Raw genomic sequence first — 18,646 nt, 5'->3', positions numbered from 1 at the left:
TCGGCTCTCCGTCTCCGCCTCAGTCTCCTCCACCACCTGCTCCGCCGCCGTCGGTCGGTCCCCATGGAGTCGATGGCCGCTCCTCCTCCATGGCTCCTCCCTCCGTCGGCTCCACCGTGGACCACCATGGCTGGGCTCTGGATCTCCTCCTGCTCCGGACTCCTCCTGTCTTCTCCCTGGCTCCTCCCTCCGTCTGTTCCTCCCTGGACTGTCTGTCTACTCCCTCCTGGGGGCCGTCCTCCACCAGAACCTCCTCCCAAGACCCGGTATCCCCAATTCCTAGTCGTTTTGTTTATTTTGATGTTACTCTTTAGGTGCGAGGACGCACCTTCCGGAAGGGGGGGGGTAATGTCACGTCTTTGGACTTTGTTATTGTTTTCATCGTGTGCCATGTGTTCAGTTTGACCCACTTTAGTTAATTATCTATCGTCTTCAGCTGTGTCGTGTTAATTTAGTTAATTCACCTGGTGTATTTAAGTCCTGTGTTTTCAGTTCCGTTTGTCCGATCTCGTCCTTATATGCGTGTGATTTGGTTCCGTCTATCTGCCTGCCCGCCTGTATGTATATTGTTTATTTCATCCCTGAAGTGGATTAAAATAAGTTTGTTCATTTATAGTCTTTGTCTGCTCTCGTGCCTATCACACCCGTGACACTATCATAATATTAATATTAGTTTCATTATATTCACAAAATGTTAAGTCAAATCTTATTTAATATTATATAAAACGCATTTTTATATATATATTTTTTATTATTATTATTTTATTTATATATAAAATTTGAATATAAGATTAAAAATCTATATTATTTGCAAAATATTAATTTAATAAAATAAAATATGAATGCTGTTATTATTATGAAAATTTTATTAGAACATTAATATTATTTATATTATTATTATTATTATCATCATTATATTCACAAGATATACCAAATTATATAATATAAAACATATCAACAAAAATGTCTTGTGTGCTTTTATTTATTATTTACTGCCTAAGTTACACACACACACACACACACACACACACACAAAGAGTTGCTTTGGTACATTGAGCTGTTTTCTCACAATGAAAATTGAAGAAGAAAACCGTATTTCACAGGAAAAAGTAAATAATGGATCAGAAGAACGTGAAAAAGAGCCCACACCCACGGTTCAAACAAACACTTCCCACGAGTCAGCAAATCAGATGAAAAGCACTCAATTAGAAGAGAGGGAAGACGGACAGACACTGATGAAGAGCTGGGAGAGCTTTGATTTCTGTGAGGAGCGTCCCCCAGCACAGTCTTTCTGCTGAGACGCTTACCTTATGGAGAGCCATTTAATCATTTCAGCTTCACATCCCTCCTCTATTTGCCTCGCTCACTTTGATTAATGACTCGTGTTACATCCAATTCAGCTTTACTGACATGACTGCACCGCTGTGAGTGCTGCTGCTCATTTGGGACGATAACGCCGGCGCACATAAACACACGCTTCCTGCAGCGACTTCTTATAAGTGACGCGGCAAACCTGCCAAACCTTATTGATTAGAGCCGTTCTTTACCTCACTCTTCAACACACACACACACACACACACACACAAAGGCTCTTCTGCTCGCTGAGCCTGCATTTAATCGATCAGAAATGCTGTCAAAATAGCAGCGTTCTGATATATCAGGGGTTTTTTTTAATCTGAATACATTTTACAGTGGGATCAAAGCTGGATTTTCAGCGTCGTTATTCGGTGTCACGTGATCCTTCAGAAATCAGTATACGCTGATTTGCTCAAGAATCATTTCTTATTACGATCAGTTTTGAAAGAAGTTGTGCTGCTTCATATAAAAGAAACATACATTTAGTTCAGGATTCTAGGATTTAAAAAGAAGTAAAAACAAATGTAGCATGCTTCATCTAAAAAGAACAAAACGGTTGTTTCTAATATAAATGATGTTTTTCTGTGAAACACAAAAGGAGAATTTCAAAGATTTCATTTGTTAACTGTCAAGATGCATACAAAATATCAATATAAATTATAAAAAAAAAAATTGCAACATTTTATTTAAAATAATTTCAATATATGAATATTTTTATTAAAATGAATGCATGAATAAACTAAAGAATGAATGAATGAATGAATTAATGACAATTAAATGAATGAATGAAGGAACAAATAATGGCTGAAAAAACGAATGTTTAAATGAATTAATAAAATGAACAAATAAATTAAATGAAGTGTTATGCAAACAAATGAATGAATGATTCAGGATTGAATGACTGACAATTGAATAAATAAATGAACGAATGAATCAATCAATCAATGATTAAGCTGACTAATGATTGAATGAATGTATAAATTTATTATTGAACAGTAATGATTAAATAAACAAATGAATAAATCAATTAATGATTACTTGAATTAGAAATGATTGAATAAACTTAAGTATTAATGAATTTATGAATGGACAAATAAATCGAATGCTTGTACAAACAAATGAATGAACAATTGAATGAATTAATGAATTGTTTACTGGATTAATTAATTAATTAATTAATTAATTAATTAATAAATAATTAAACTAAAGCATTGAATGATTGAATAAACAAATGAATGATTAAACAAACTAATGATTAAATAAATTAATGTATAAATGTATTATTAAACACTAACGATTAAATAAATGAATGATTCAACAAAAAATGAGTCACTGAATGTATGAATAGATGTATTACTTGAATTAATAAATGATTGAACAATTTTTAAAAATTGAATGAATGAATGAACAAATTAATGATCGGTCAAACAAATCAATGAGTGAATGAATGAAGAGAAGAATGAATTATTACTTGCGTGAATGAACGATTGAAAGAATTACCGAACGCATGATTAACGAAACAAATCAGTGATTAAATGAATGAATAAAAGAACGAATGAATGCACGAATAAACAAGCAACGACTTCCATTTCTTGATGTGACCCGATCTAACCGCGTTACTTTGTGCGAGGCGGCATTAATTGTACAACATGCTCAAATACACACACACACACACACACACACACACACACACACACCAAAAACCCAGAGCCACGAGGGATGAGCAAATAATTCCAAAGCTGGATCAGAAATAATTTCCACCCTAGTCTCTTAGTTCCCCTCAGACGTCCAGTAATTGATTTTTTTTGTCCCTCCAAACCCGGCCTGTGCTCTGCTCTCTCAGCTCTTCCACTTCTACGTCTCTCTAAGCAGTTTTTTGGCCACACGAGGCCACGGTCCTCACCCCGCCAGACCTAAGAGCTCAAAAACTTTTCCTTTCAACGTCGAAGCGACAGCACACGTGCGGAAAAGCATCCGCGAAGGCCAAGGTTTTTCCCTTTCCCGCTCTTTACTTAGTGCCAGTCAAGTACAACCACGCTTTTAAAGCATTTCATTCAATGCATTATCCAAAAATATCGTATTTGATTACTTCCAAACATTCCCTCATTAAATCTCAGACAAAAATAACTATTGTATATATATATATATATATATATATATATATATATATAAAAATTCCTCATATGCCGAACATGCATATATCTCTTTGTTCTTTTCATGTCTCTTATGATTCATACTCACAGACGTTCGTCTTTCCCATACAGCGCTCCACACATTTCAAAGGACGTCTCTTCCGTTCTTCGGGGTATCTCTCAATCTGACGGAAGGTGCGGCGGTAAATAGGAAATCCTCTTCATTGTGTTTTTTGTCTGCGGAACATCAAAGAGCAGAATAACGGAGCCGCGAACGGTAATACAATTAAAGACGGATCTTCCAGATAATACAGCAGAAGGGCTCGCTCGTCTTCACCGGGGGAATACGCTTGATGAAGTTCCTAATGAATTCAATTACGCCGAACCCGTTTGATACATCGCTCTCAGAATCGAGGGCCCCGCGACGCTAAACATCAACCCAGTCACGAATCGCGCACCAAACTATTTCGGCTGGCAAAAAAACGAAATCCCTCTGCGCCTGAGAGAATCGATGCAATCCGGACAGGGTTGACAAATGAAAGATTTATAATAACAAACTGATTGGGACACGGACCGATCTCGTTAGTATTCAGACGGTAGTATTTATGTTAAGCGGTTCTATCAAACACGCAGCCCTATAAAGCAATAAAGTTTAAGGCGTTTGTGTGAATCAATTAAGTATAATAAACACTTTTACATTCATCTTTATTAATGTTCATTTTATGTTAGAACCAGTGCACTTTTTTGGAAAGTTGAGTTTTACCGTTTTTGAATTCATTCCTCAGATCTCACTTTAGGCGATAGCACTTTTAGCATAGCTTAGCATATATCATTGAATCCTATTAGACCAGTAGCATCGCATTGAAAAGTGACCAAAGAGTTTGTTAAGGCGGCAAGCTTCCTTGATTATTACGCCGGAATGAGAGTACAGTTCCTAATCATATCGGCCTAGAAAACTGCGACTATATAGGTAGAACATTGAAACTCTTCGGTTATTTTTGAACGCAGCGCTACTGGTCTAATAGGATTCAATGATCTATGCTAAGCTATGCTTAAAGTGCTATCGCCAGAGTTGGAGATCGGCTGAATAGATTTGAAAACGGTAAAACTCAATTATTTATTAACTCTGGGGGAGTTGGAGAATGAGCCTATTTCCAAAAAAGCGGACCGTTCCAGAAACACATTAATATATTATGCACAAACATTAATGAATGAATTATATTTGTAAACACTTTTAACATTAACTTATAGATGAATAATCATTGTAAACTGGCTTTTCATTGTTAGGTCATGATACATGATGCATAATATGATATATATATATATATATATATATATATATATATATATATATATATATATATATATATATATATATATATATATTGTTACTAATGTTAGTAATTGAACCTAAAGAAGTTATCAATTTATTAATACTTTGTTTAAGTTCAAATAATATTTAAGAGTGATATGTGTGTCAATAAAAAAATGTGTATGATTAATTACACCCAAAATAAATGTTTTTGTTTACATTTTATATATATATATATAAATATAATTATATATATATATATATATATATATATATATATATAATTACATGTACATTTTTATTATTAAAGAAAAATATGTTATATTTACTTATTAAATATTTTTATATATAATTTGTAAATAAATAAATGTATATGCATATAAATACTCACAAAATATATACTGTATTTACGTGTATGCATTTACATATACATAATAAATATGCACAGGACACACGCACACATATATGTATAATGTAAACAATTTTTTTATTATTTATTAGATTATATATTTCATACATAATATACAAATATAATCCATGTTATATTTATTTATATTTATATAACATTCCTACCTGTCACTCATTCTGCAGGGGTGTGGCTTTAGGGAGACGATCCATTATGAGTCTATCAAAACATAAAAGAAACAAGTGTAAACTTTATATCTAAATAGTTGTCAATACTAATTAGACACATTACGCCAATACACAGCAAACTTGAGCGTAACATGATCTAGAGGGTGAATACAAGGAGAATATAGCGTTTGCATTTAATTAGTCTCCAGCGCGCCTGCTGTGCCCAGCCAGTATGTAATTACTGAGTAATGCTTTTAATTGGAGACATTCCCCGTGATTCTGACAAGAGCGTTTCTGAGCTCAGTCCGCGATTCGCTAAGAAAATCCACTTGATAAGCAAACAGCCGCTTTACCCGGGAAAGTGCATTCAACCGTTTTAACTGGAGCAAGGATTTAAGCTCTTTTTTAATGCTCAGGGAATTCAGCCATAAAATTTCAGAAAGTTTTCAATGCCAAGATGCCGTGTTTCGGGAAAAACTAACAGCCAGCATGCGTGTGAGAGGAAGATTAAGAGTCCCGAATGAGAATTTGATGCCTTGAGAACTCAATTTCACAGAGAGAATAAAGCAGAAAATATGCTAATTTAAATGAAGACAGAGGCCTGCTGGTTAGTACCGGCGGGTCAAGGTTTAGCTATTAGCCCATGCTGCTAGATAACATGACTGAACCAGGCGCTCGTGTACACTGTCAAGATGCAATAAACTTAAATATGGCTCTTATTGGTGCGAAATGGTCCAGTGTAAGGTGAGGGGAGAATATAGTCAAACCCATCACCTTTAATTGTCTTCTGAACATCATCAAAACCAAAACAACATGAACAACCAAATGCCTTTGAAGATAATAGGAAATGATTTTTGCCACCACAAGGAAAGAAGTTATTACCAGATGAGCCAACGTGTTAAAGCCCTCTGAGTGAGGAGAGGAACATTCGATCGTAAAGCTTGTTTCTACTAGAGAGAAACCTCTCTCTCCACTTCAGCCCATGAAATAAAAGAGAACAGGAACAGCATGAACGGTGCGTTACGCAGACACACCGATACAGATACCAACGAATGGATTCTTACATATTCATTTCAAACTTTTTTTCCCTGACAAGAGGAAGTCAATGGGTGCCTAAGTTGTTCGGTTTCCAAAGTTCTTCAAATAATATTTTGCAGGGAATTAAAAGTGCCGAGAAATAGTACAAAAGTTGAAGTACGCTCTTGAAAGTGAAGGTTTCATGAAGAAATTTTAATACTGTGGTATTTTTCTATTAAGAAGAGTTTCTGTAAAGTGGAAAAGGGTTCTTTTGATTTTTTTTTTTATATTATGATTACAGAAATGCTTTTTTCTGCTATTTTCTGGGGAAAATAAAATAGTAAAAATTATTTCCTTGCACTTAAGTACTTTTAAAGTTTTTTTTTAATTGATATAAAACATTTTTATGTTTTTTAAGTCTACATGAAGTTATAATTTAGTAAAAAAACATTATTTTTACCTTCTAAATGTAACTGAGAAAAGCATTTTTAATAGAACTAAAGTAAAGCAGAGATTCCTACAGTAATACAGTGAAGTGCTATTTATCAAATACCTTGAATAACAATGGTGATGGTATTATAAAGATATTATTTTACACTAAATATATATTTTTTACACTAAAGAAAACAAACTCGATTTATAGAGAACATGTGTATCATTTGTTATATTTGCAATTCAGCTATTAAATCTATTAAAAAAATACATGAATAAAAAAGTAATAACAATTTTATTTAAAAAATATGAACATTTATATTCCTTAGAATGACGCAGACCTTCCACTTTCTTATGGAAGAAGGTTTTCACAACAGAATAAAAGTAAATAAATAAAAATTGCAACCTTTTGTCACAATTGTTATTTTTTGACAGGTATAAATCGATAACTATAAAAATATAAAAATGAATTATAGTCAAAATTCAGACTTTTTCTGACTATTATAAGGTCTTGCAATTCTGTTTTTTTTTTCATTGGGAGTTATCTCACAATTTTGTCATTATAACTCAAAATTCTGAGTTTATAAAAAAAAGTTTTAAAATTGCGAAACAAAAAGTCACTAGCTTCCATACTTTCCAGCCCGTTATCTAAAACGCATCTGAAAGTTGAAAAGCGGATACCGAGTGAACACACAACGAAACACCTGCAATGCCTGTCCATCAACCCATCTGTTGTAGAAAAACCAATAAACTCAATAAAGGAGCACAAAAAAGTTGAGTCAACTTTCCATTTTTGTTTCAGCACATCCAAAAATGAGTGCTTTAAGACACGAGCCATCTATAATGAAGAGCAGCGCTTCATAAGCATGCCTCGCTTCTAAAAAAAACCTACTGGAGCTCGTCTTAGAGATATGCTTGAATCGCCGGCCCACAGTGAGCTTCTGTATCCGTGCTGTGCTCGACTCGAGGAAACAGCTCACCTAACATCATATTTCATTCTGCCTGGGCTTTGATCTGGAGAGCTGCTGCTCCAGGTTTCCTCACGATCATGTGTGATGGAGGTCCGGCCCGGAGAGCGCCGAGGCAGGACCAACCGCACCAAAGTTCATATTCATCTACGAAATGTCTTTAAGAGTACGGAGCGCAGAAATAGTTCTGTGCAGCTGCTAATATCTACGAGGCCACTACTTACATAAAAATCAAATAAATATCAGTCGTCTTGATATCGCCAGACAATATGTCTTAGCATGAGAATATTTAAGTGCTTCGTTTTAAGCTAAAAACATTTCTTGTTTTACTGTTTGGTTTTTCTAGAAGGACACTAAAAAGTTATATTTAAAAATGTAATGTTTATAATTAAAACATTAAAAATGTGCAGATCAAATAATAAGCTTTACAGGGTTAAAATTCATATAGGCCACTTTGAAAAAATGTTTACATTAAAATTATAGTTTTAATTTTCCCTAATATATATATATATATATATATATATATATATATATATATATATATATATATATATATATATATGGTGAAAAACTGTAATAGACATTTCAGACAATTTTACTTAATTTACTTAATTACATTTTTTACATTAAAATTATAATTTTAATTTTCCCTAATATATATATATATATATATATATATATATATATATATATATATATATATATATATATATATATATATATATGGTGAAAACTGTAATAGACATTTCAGACAATTTTACTTAATTTACTTAATTACATTTTTTACATTAAAATTATAATTTTAATTTTCCCCCAATATATATATATATATATATATATATATATATATATGAAAAACTGTAATAGACATTTCAGACAATTTTACAGTAAATTACATTTTTGCAATTAAAAAGAAAAACACAAAATTACGTTCCCAGACTTCCCTGTGTTGCATTTCAAATTGGATGTTTTTTCTTTTGAAAATGTTTCTTCTTAGTTTTTAGATATGTTACATCTATCTAGTTACAAAACATATTTCAGTACTTCAAGCTTGGTATATAAACATAATATAAATGAATGAAATTACGGTATTTAACTGTAAATTTAAGTCAAAACCATAAAACCTAAAATGCTGCTACTGTTTTTTTATTTAAAAGAAAAAAAAAAAGGTATTATGCATCCTTAGCGTCCCCGACATTCTTAGCTTAATGCTCATTGTAAGCAACAGAATAAGACAGACAAAAATAACTTTTAAAGCTGCTACAGGATAATTGCGTCTGGGTGCAGAGTGTATGCGTGAAGCAGGTTGCTCTCTGAAGAGGAAGCCACATCACTGAATCCACATCTTTCAGAGACGCTTCCTCCATCTGCTGCAGTGCAGGAGCTTCACGTTCAGAAGTGGAGACGTTAGCATGGTGATGCACGCCATGCACTGCGGCAGAGAGCTGCTTTATATCAAAGCACTGATACGAGGCATGATACGGTGCAGACTTAATGTTCCTGTGCAGACCGGGGAAATCCATAAAGCCTGTGGTGATGCCTCCTGAGAAGAGCTCAATATCACAGCTATGAGCTGAACTTCATAACTCACGCAGGCAGCAAGTCCGCGTTTATGAATTATGAAGGCTTCAATTAAACACTACAAATATATGCCATTCTGTGTGGGATGCAAATAAATGACTGCCATTTCTTTACTGAATGATTTTTAAGATACAAGTTATCCGGAAATATTAAGCTAAACAAAGAGCTATTTAGCAGCAAACACTCAAGATGGGTTTGGTGAACGCAGGGATAAAAGTGAAATATTCTGCTGTATTTATGATTTTGTGGGTCTATATTTCTGCTGGAGGTCCTGGACATCTTGTTTAGACACATGGCATCATGGATTCTATCGAACACCGACTGACTCTGTTAGAAATCTCATAATGGTCCATGTTTGGATCTTCCAACCGTACGATAATCCAAACACAAACCTCAAAAACTAAACCAAGCTTCTGCTGGCCGCTCCAGTCCTCTGACCTGAACCCAGTGGAAAATGAAGACGCACCAACATGGAGCTGGGAATCTAAAGGGTCTGGAGTGATTCTGGATGAAGGAATGATCTCTGACCTCATCAGACTTTATAGGAGAAAACCTAGAGCTGTTAAACTGACGAATGGAGGTTTCATAAAGGATTTCATAAAAGGGTGCCAATAACTCATAAAAACATTTATTTCATAATGATATTTCCTCCCATATTAAATTCTTATTATCTAATAAATTGATTACGTTTTTGTGAATTTTTTAAAGAAAAGATCAAAAGGATTAACAATGCAGATTAATTTTCACAGACTTCTTTGATCGTATTTAACGAGGGTGCCAATATCAGCGAGCTCCACTGTATATATATATATATATATATATAAATTAAATCAAATTAATATTTGAATAATAGTTTAAATAAATACATGCAAGTTATTTTAGCACATCTTCGTTTATTCATGCAGCATTTTTTAGAAAAAAAATATTTCTATATTAATTTATTGAAAGCAGACTACTGTCGCACAAGTTCACGAATTCACAGGATATATAACCTATAATAAGTGTTTTCTGAAAATAACCCATGAATATATTAATTGTCCGTGCTCGGAATAAAAAGTCTAATCATATCTTTTATGTGCAGGCTGCAGATACATTAAAATCCATCACACAGACATTGAAAAGGAAATTATCAAACCGCTGCACATCTAAGAAAACTCTGATAACTGGGAAGGAGTAGTGAGCTGTTCTACAAGTTACTTAGAAAGGAATATAGATTTTCTATTATTAATCCATCTTTTAATGTGTGAAAAGCCATGTGTAACAAAAAAAAGCCCTCCGTAATAAGATGAAGCTGGACTTTAAAGTGAAAGACTGAACATTCAGAAACAGGTTTATTAACCGACCCACGTTAATCTTGAGTGAGGTCGTTAAAGTGCAGAAGAGAAGGTCAAAGGTCATTCTAACACAGTGATTAATCCAGTCAGTGATTAATGAATTAGTCGAGGACATCCAGTAATAAATCGTGCACAAAAAGAGCAGGAACGTGCATTATTAAAATACGCACAATCTTGTTTGTGAGTCTAAGCAATACTGACATTGAGGAACTAACACAAAATGTTAAGAGTTACATTGCGTCCCTTAAATCCATGCTGCGCTGAAGCCTTCATTACGCTCACAACATTTCAACGCCCCATAAGCCTTGTTCACAACATGAGCTTAAAGCCAAGCAATGCTTCACATGAGTCCCGTCAACTTAGATATGATCTAGCTTTGCTATAAATATGTTACTTGCTGTTGCAAACACGCCAGTGTTCATTTATTTGACTGCCTTTAATTGATCCTCTTATGAGCTTTTTTGACCGTTTGAGACGGCGTACACAAACGTATCCAGCCTTTAAAATCCTCAATCGTTCAGTGACTTATCACAGACATCTTTGTTTTAAAAAGACCTCTCCCTCTTACTATCCTATCCTTATTGGAAAGCCTTCAGTGAATTAATTTTTCATCTGCATCTTATGATGGGAACCATCTGTTTGTGCTTTATGAGCCCGTGTAGAGAGATGAAGGAGCAAATCCGTGCATTCATCACACTGATCCTCGCAAGCCCGCGACATACGGTGGCAATGACAGCCAGAGAGTGCCAACACAAGCATACAGACACACATCTAGTGAACTCTGACCCGCGTATCCACAGAGCTCAAAGAGCATCTAAATGTCACAGATTGTATTTACGCAACAGAAAAAAAATTAATTATTAAAGTTGGAGAAAGTGGAGTGGATATTTCACAATTTCGAGGATATTATTAACTCGAAACAGGTATAGAGTAATACTATTACGTTTGTTTCTATATATATATATATATATATATATATACACACACACAGGATAGGATAGCTTATGCAATGTTGGCCACACTGGAATATTGACACTAAATTTGACACTATTTCTAAAATGCTGTCCTGCAAAGATACCAATGCACCCGTAAAATCAGGCAGAAACAGAGGGAATGTTTCGGCATTAGCTTTAGACAAAATCAAACATTTGAAAAACCAAAGTATATATTATTGATCTCAAAACTCAAAAGTTTATAACTCAATTGGGGGTTAATAGTCGCAATATCCTGTTTTACATTTTTTATTCAGTGACAAAAACAGGCTTCCATAGATTATATTCCTCTACAGGTGCTTAGTTATTTTTTTTAATTGTTATTTATTTTTAACCAATTTTTTTTTGCGTGAAATGACTTGACTGCCACTTATTCAGCATCTCTTAAAACCAATCAATCAGTCTATACATATCAATCGATTCAAGGCATTGACGGTAGAGTGGGTTTTATAAAAATTAGCAAGATTGGCAATATTGTGCCAGCATATGAACTGTGTGTGTGTGTGTGTGTGTGTGTGTGTGTGTGTGTGCTGTCACCTGAGATAACTGTGTCGCCTCCAGCCAAAGCAAACAACAGATGATTATCGGAGAGGAAGGAGAAATTTCACAGATAAAGTGCAGACACCAGAGTCAGCACGTTCTTCCCAGTCATCTGTAATTGCCTTACAAACACCAGCACCACGCCGTCTAGTTGCTCCTGAGGGCTTTGAGCAATCCAGAGCATCATCTGCTGGCACGCAAACACTCGACGGCCCCCGAAAACGTATGCGGCGCACTCCAAATATTCAGAGACTTTCACCTGAAAAAGAGCGTTATGAACAGTTGCATGCGTTAGGAAATAGAGTCGCTTGATGAGACACTCACAGCTGTTTGTTCTGAGTGTATAATAAGCATGTGAAATGATTAGTTCATAAAGTGAGAGCTGTGACAGCCTGTCATCACGGGACGCTCTGAGGACGCTGTCGAGGGATCGATATCCAGATGGCGGCTGATACGGATAACGGCGCTGCTCTCCCGTAGAGTGGATCTGTGAAAAGTAAAGCTGTTAGAGCAAGGCCAAGGTGAAAATGTGTGTAAAAGGGCATTATATCCGACTCCACACCTTCAAGCAACGGTTGGATGCGATGATGAAAAGCCATCATTGGTTTGAGATGGACCTTTTCACAAAATCGTCATGAATAGAACCGAATCAGTCGGAGGGCTTCTCCAGTTAACCGCTCGCCGACGCGTCGAGCCCCGCTCACGAAACAAAACCAATTTATGCTAATTCATTCATAAATCCATTCTTGGAAATTTCTTCAACTTTAGGCACTTTAACGTCCCAGGAGAGGATTTTTATTTCAACAGATTGCCACTTTATTCTTTTTGTTATATGAAGGTCACATTAAAACACTCTTGGAATTTTTTGCAAGGGATTTATTAATAATATTTCTATTTTACTGCCCTTGTTCAAGACCCAGATTTTTCATGAATAAGTACAAAAAGGCACTTATTATTTTATATACATTATATAATGCAATATATTTTATTATAGTAATTATTATAGTAACAATTATTGTCCTTTTTTAGACCAAGAAATTGGTCCAATATTTGAAAATATATGATAAAATTGTTATATATCTGAACATATGATTTGAATGGAGAACAAAAAAATTATGTGGTTTTTGTACATGGATATATGTATTTGAATCTTTATTGTTTATTGAGTCTATTTAAATATTTATTATTTAAAACTATGATAATCTATACAGAGCAAATTTACAAAAATAATAATAAACAATTGGGCATGACCTCATTTTGTGCATAAAATTGAACAATTTCTAAGTTTAAACATTATGTTATGTTCTATGTTCTGTTATGTTTTCATTTTATTAATGGAATTCAGGTTGTACATGTCAATCAAAAAAAGGTTTTATTTGTTTATTTTATGTGTGTGTGTGTGTATTTGTGTGTGTGTGTGTGTGTGTGTTTGTGTGTGTGCGTGTGTGTGTTTGTGTGTGTGTGCATGTGTGTGTGTGCATGTGCGTGTGTGTGTGTGTGAGAGCGCACCTGGCAGGATGCCACCAAGAAGCTTGTCATTTGATATGATTTGTAGGGAGAAAAAAATATTGAAGGTAAGCAAGATGCTTTTGTCAAGCAGAATTTCCAAATCAAGCTGTTATTGTGTCAGCTCAAAGAGCGCATACCATATTAATTTTTGTCTATTTAGAAAGAACAAAAACACCATCCTATGATGATTGCTGTCAAAATGATAAGAAATTAAACAGTGTTGATATTGATAGCATTGATAGCTGACAAACCATGTAATGAGCATGTGGAAGTGCGAAAAGTATTTTAAAATGAATTTTCTTGCAGTGCACCGGCTAAAAAAACCAGCCGTAATTGAGTAAAATGACAGAAAATGTCAAATGCAATGGTGAGTGTTGTGTAAGCGTTGTATCTGAAGGAAGAAGCAGTTCTCCGCACCGACCCTCGAGGAAGATACGATACCGCTGCTCCCCTTCAGAGAGACAAGCTGCATAACAAACAGCTCAGAAAGCCCTTTTAAAGGATGGGCTTTCAAGCCAACGATCAATCACTTAGCCGGCGTGACCATAGGTATCCCAGCTCGCGGAGATTTATGGGTTCAGAGGTCAGAGCGGAGGAAACAAAACATTGCAGGTAATATACACCACTGGAACGCTGGAGCCGACCTTCCCAACAGCAACTCAACACCCCGCGGTCAATAAACACACACCCACCTGTCAGTTCACTGCAGAGAGAGAGAACGAGACGGGAACTTGCCATGCGCCAGGTCAAAGGTGACCCATGAGAGTTTGGGGGAATTTTACAGAGCCCTGTTATTTGAAGACGTCTCAGGACGCGTGGAGCGTAAGAGGAGATAAAGAGCGTCTCACAGACCGTCTGGGAGGAAACCACGACGAGACGGGGCTGAACTGAGCCACAGACCAATAACCACTGGAGGGCGATCTAGAGGAGCAGAGAGGGGATAAACAAGAGCCATGGGGTGTTTGAGTTTTATACAGAGCCGCTGGGCTTCAGTGAAAGAGTAAAGGAGATGATCAGGCTGTGGTTTCTCTTCGAAACAAAGGCAGGTTGGTTGTTTATAATCCCAAAATTAATAAATGCACAATTGTTGACTAGGGGGCTTTGTTTGTTTTGGGGGAGATTGCTTGTATTTGTGTTGGTTCGGTACAAATACATGTAACGTGCCAGGCAATATATATATATACACACACACACACACACACACACACTACCAGTTTGGGATCAGTAAAACTGATGTTTTAAGACTGTATTTATTTGAACAAAAATAGAAAACAAATCTCGCAAAAAGCTATCACAACATAATTATGATTTCTTAATATGATTTTCTTAATATACTTTTTATTTCTGTGATGAGAAGCTGAACGTCAGTCTTCTGTGTAACCTTCAGTGATCCTTCAGAAATCATTCTGAATAAATGATCACATCCTGAATAAAGCAAGAATCAAAACTTAATGACCCCAAACATTTAAACGGATAAAAAGATTTCTATTTTAAAGAAATGCTCTTTTTTTTTACTTTTTGTCTCCTGAAAAAACACAAGAGTTTCCAGCACTGATAATAAATCAGCATAAAATGATTTCTGAAGGATCGTGCAACACTGAAGACCGGAGTCATGGCTAACAGGAATAAATTACATTTTACATTCAAATGGAAACCTATTTTAAATTGTAATAATATTTACTGTTTATTTCTGTATTTTGATCAAATAAATGCAGCCTTGATAAAAATAAAAAACGTCTTTCAAAGACATTAAAAATATTTGGGAAAAAAAGTTTGGGATCGAATGAAAGTTTGATCCCAAACCGAACTCGGGCCAAAATATAAAATATATAAATGAAATGTAACTGAATAACATGAAAACAAATTATTGTTACAATAAAAAATGTTAACAAAACAAGTCGAACAATTCATATAAAATACATTTTAAATCAATTAATTAGAAAATCTAATTAATAAATGGAATTAAAAATATTTTTAATAGGTAACACGTACAAATTTACTGAACATTAAATGGAATTAAATGAAATTTAAATGTAAAAAAATAAAATAAATGCACAATTGTTTTTTTAAATAAATAGAAAAAAACTTAATAAATAATTGCCTAACTTTTGATAAACTAGTCAGCCTCACAATTATTTGGTTGGTGCGTCTCCCACCAGGCAACGTTTTATCTGCCGTTCACGTAATAACAGCAGCTGTAGCAAAAGAAGACAACAACGCAAAGAGAGAAAGAGAGCCACCAAATCCACGAGAGAAAAACTCTTCCGGGAGAGAAGGTGTTTGTGGTGTAATGGAAGAGCCATCCTGCTTGGTTTTCAATCAGAGTGGAGTACACTGTTGTCCACGCTCCTTTCCTCTCCGAGCACTCCTCAATTCCCCATGGTCTGAGGGAAAATCCAATTACTTTTCAAACAACCCCAGAGGCACCAAATGGTACTCCGTCTCTGCCAATTATCTCGCCGCGGCTCCTCAGCGACAGACGCACGTATCCGAGCGTTCACGCCGCTCAACAGGTCCGCTGACAAAAACCCTCTTATTTAAAGATGATTTGATATGATTGTGCTGGGGGGCGAGGGAACGTTTGGCCCACCGCTGGAAAAGTTCAACACGTATTTAAGAAAAAAACTAGTTTCTCTCACTGAAAATAAGAAGTTTATCTCACCTGCCTCTGACTGTGAGTCGAAGTCAACACGACTGCATTTTACTTGCACGATGTCGCATTTCAGAGTTAAACTGTATTACACGGAAAAGGACAAAGTGTAGAAACAATTTCAGTAGAAACAACAAGTCAATTTCATGAATTATTACAAAGAAATGCAATACAGAATTTTTAAATGTTAAAGCGAAATAATGAAAATAACTTTTCGTGCAACAAAATCCAATAATATTAGGTCTTTGAAATGTGTTTAATCATTTAAGATTATTAAAATATGATAAAAAAATTGGAAATATGGTAAAAAGGGTCCTAATTTTATTCTCTTAGATAAAACAACGAAAGTGCATAAACACTAGTGTTTTAAAGATTCAAAATCAGTATAAAATTACCCTAAAAGTGGAATGAAGAGACCAAAAGCAAGCAGTTACTGGCTGAAAATCTTACTTTCCTGCTGGAACTGATTCATGAAGTTGAAGAGTTGAATAAAGAGTTGAATTTGAGAGCCGTCCGATTTAATAAAAGAATCAGTTGGACCGGTTTTGTGAATCGACCGAACCAAATCAAAATAACCAAGTGACATTAAGAGATAACCACGATATTCTTCCCAGCAGGCCTCAACGTCATGCATTTCGGCTGCATTTAATTGATGTTCAGTACAGACATCAGCTGACGTTGACATCCGTTGTTTGTAGGTCGCGTAACGTCAAATTGACCTCAAATGCTAATTTTCATTTTCAACCGAAATATCCACCATTTTGACGTCATATAAACATCCGATGCCTGGTGCGTAGAAAACTTCGCCTTGAGTGTATCAGATAATACTTCATATTGTATCATTAATTATATCAATAAGTAAATACGATAAAAAACAGTTTACATAATATATGAAAGCCTGACATTATATATTGGATATCTCTAAATTAAATAACATTATACAAACGATAACATTCAGTCGCTCGCACTGTTTGTGTGAATCGCTAAAAAATACGATTCGCATCCAAATCGAATCGAAAACAGAGAGATGACCGCGATCTTAACATTCGCGTTGAGTGTTCGACAAAGACAGACGAGGGCAGGTTTCAAGCGACACGCGGACGAACACGTGGCGATGGAAAGCTACTGATTCGGTGTATTCTGCGCAGCAACACAACTCTCTCGTCTCCGACTTTCAGCGATTAAACAGGCATCTGAAAGAGGCTAATTATTATCTGATGAGCTTAACACGCACAACGCCGGCAGAAGAATGAAAACTACAGAAGCTATGGTTAATCGATAACACCTTATAGGGCGTGAAAAACAAGATGATCGATGGCGCTCCCCTCCGCGTGATAACAGCAGCATTCATTACAGGGCTGATGCAGCTATTGACCACGCGCTAATATATTACACAAATGGAGAGCGCTGCTCATTAAAGACTCGAATACGCTACAAAATACCGATATGTAGCCGAGCTCACGAAACAAAGGGTCTGCCGCGCGACATTTTCATCACCATCAATAGCAGGGCTTTACTTATTCATGAGGTTAAACAATTACCCGGCAGACAGACACTCTTTCACACCGAAGGAAGCCAAGCAGCAGCGCTAATGAAGAAAATCAGACTGTATTAACTGAGTAAACAGCCAGAGATTCAGTGATTCTCTCGCATTTAATAACCAAACGCAGCGCGGTAATGAATTGCCCATCATTGGGGCTGTAAAGTGCCAGATAAATGTGTCTGAGCTGTCTTACCTGACACACACACACACACAACCTTGCTATTTTATGGGCTGTTCTCGGACACAAAGGCTGTGTCAAAAAAGAGAGTTTGCTGCCTTTTAAAAAAACTGTTTGGTAGCGTCAGCATAAAGCAATCCCACAATGCACTGTGGTGACTTATTAACAAAAATCCTTTGCTGGATGTACTGTTGCAACGACTTTACACCGGAACTATAATAACATTATATATTGAATGTTTCTAAATATTTTTTTTTTTGTGTAGGACATTATAATTGTGTTGTAATTTGTTAGGTTATTAGTAGCTGTCCTGGTCTCAGAGCGTCCTGAGATGGTGAGGTTTTCCCAAACGCCTTCGGAGACGGCTTATGATTGAGAAATAAACATTCAGTTCACGGGCGACTTTCCAGCCAAGCGCACGCTCCGTGAAAACAAGCGACATCTGTGGCACAGTGCTGCGTGATAAAACCAGCCTAAGGCACATAACCGCGCTGTCTAATCAGCATCTCGATACGCCACGCCTGCGAGG

General features: G+C 35.7%; 1 long non-coding RNA gene across 1 annotated transcript in view; it reads right to left on the bottom strand.

Moving 5' to 3' along the window:
- Nucleotides 1-14,875, bottom strand: part of LOC122333234 — a 47,383-nt gene extending 32,508 nt beyond the window's left edge. Inside the window, exons 1-4 of the long non-coding RNA XR_006248603.1 lie at nucleotides 14,439-14,875; nucleotides 12,235-12,724; nucleotides 5,374-5,425; nucleotides 3,598-3,725 (exon numbers count right to left, since the gene is read on the bottom strand). This is a non-coding gene — a long non-coding RNA (uncharacterized LOC122333234). The remainder of the gene's footprint in view (nucleotides 1-3,597; nucleotides 3,726-5,373; nucleotides 5,426-12,234; nucleotides 12,725-14,438) is intronic.
- Between the last annotated feature and the right edge of the window lie 3,771 nt (nucleotides 14,876-18,646).

This window comes from Puntigrus tetrazona, chromosome 1 (assembly GCF_018831695.1).
Source record: "Puntigrus tetrazona isolate hp1 chromosome 1, ASM1883169v1, whole genome shotgun sequence".
In the NCBI taxonomy this organism is placed as follows: Eukaryota; Metazoa; Chordata; class Actinopteri; order Cypriniformes; family Cyprinidae; genus Puntigrus; species Puntigrus tetrazona.
This window is presented reverse-complemented; position numbering and strand designations above follow the sequence as displayed.